This window comes from Meleagris gallopavo, chromosome 2 (assembly GCF_000146605.3).
Source record: "Meleagris gallopavo isolate NT-WF06-2002-E0010 breed Aviagen turkey brand Nicholas breeding stock chromosome 2, Turkey_5.1, whole genome shotgun sequence".
NCBI classification, from domain to species: domain Eukaryota; kingdom Metazoa; phylum Chordata; class Aves; order Galliformes; family Phasianidae; genus Meleagris; species Meleagris gallopavo.
The window spans coordinates 30,388,163-30,389,979 of NC_015012.2; positions in this window are offsets into that span (position 1 = coordinate 30,388,163).

Genomic DNA, 1,817 nt, shown 5'->3' on the forward strand with positions numbered 1-1,817 from the left:
TGAGGTAAACAGGTGATGTAATTTATGGTGTTGCACTATTAAAATACTATGAAGCCGGCACATAGCAATGTAAAAACAAAATAAAGGTATTATGGGACTGAAATTTGAACTGAAAGAGAACACTTGAAATAGCTCTCGTGTTTGCCTCTGTGCAACCTCGGTTATATGATGTATTTGTTGATGACTGTGGAGAAGTGGGCCTGAACCTAGAGGGACCTCTTTCAGCCCATGCTTCATCTTTCCCATCAGAAACACGTAGCAATTCCCCCTCTACCTTCCTGCTGTGCCCCACTCTCTTAATGATCTCTTTTTTTCCTGTTATGATAGACAAGCTCATTACCCACCAAAGTGTTTATTAATCTATGTGGCTGGCAAGAGATAAAATGATCATTGCAACGTGTGCAGAGTTTTATGCTAAATTGCTGTATGATAACATTAAAGAGGCAGTAATTAAGCAGCATTAAATACTTTGTTATAGTATTATAGTTTTACATTTTCATTCCAACCTTCATGTTTCAATCCAATATAAAGAAGAATAATTTTCTCTGAGTTTGTCATTGTTTTAGTTTTATCCATGTTTATGGCTTAATTGAATTGGACAGTTCTGTCAAAAATATCTCAGCCATTTTTGATCTATCCTCAAACATAGTTAATCAAAGCATGCTTCATTGGCTTCAGAGAAATAATCAAATAACTGCAATTTTTGTGATTAGACCACTCAAATTCCTTTCATAGTTGTCAGGTACATTGTCTTCAAAGAGTGTATGTCATCTTTATGTGTTGGAAGACAGCTGAGTTTCAAGGAGCTGAAGGAGGAAAATATTTCAAAAGCAGTCTTGTAGCATTACTTCTTGTATCTTCAGGAGAGGCTCTGGAAAACAATGGGACAGAAGTATCTTTGTTTTATAAGACTGAGTTTTAAATCCTGGCTGTAGCATTGAATATGTGTGCATCCAGGAACAAATTATTTTACCCTTCAGTCTTCATTTTGCCTCTATAAAATGAGGGCAATAGTATTTACAACCCTTTCCTGACTATTTCAGAGGAATCCTGGGGATGTTAATGAAAAAATATATAGCAAGACACTGTACTCTGAACAACTAAGGCGTCATAACAGTGTTATAAAAATCTTTCTGAAAAGAAGCACACCAGTTCCCATAACAGTGTACGCTTTTCTAAAGATCCTATTTTGTTATTAACTCAGTTTCTATACATGGACTGTCTGAAAACATGGGAGTAAGTAGGTGAAAGCAAATAGGAAATTTTCAGCTACAAGAGTGGTTCCAGCTTTTCTCTCTTTCTCAGATCAGAGTTTCAGGTGATGACAGAAAATTTTGAAATTTTTCTTTCCAACTTTTTCTATTTGTCCATTGCTCAGCAATGCAAGGCAAAAGAAATTTGGTGAGCAAAAAAAGGCTTTTGCAATTATTCTGATTCAATCATTTTTATCATTGTCTGCTGCTTTCTATTCCTAGCTAACCCTACACATATGCATGTTTACCTTACTATCTGTACCAAGTTTCAGTACTGTTGCTGGCTTCTGTTTCACTGCCATGTCCCCCTGTTTTTGTTTTGTTCCCATTTCAGTCTGTGCCCTTGACGATTTCATCTTCCTCTAATTGAGTCCTTGACATTCTGAAAGATAAAGAGATCTTAGGCATGCTGTTAATGTTCTCAAATTTACTTCAGGTAGTTTGGGAAGTTCTGGGAGGAGAATTTGAAAATTTGAAAAGGGGTGGCCAGCAGGGACAGGGAGGTGATTGTCCCCCTCTACTCTGCTCTTGTGAGGCCCCATCTGGAGTACTGTGTCCAGGTCT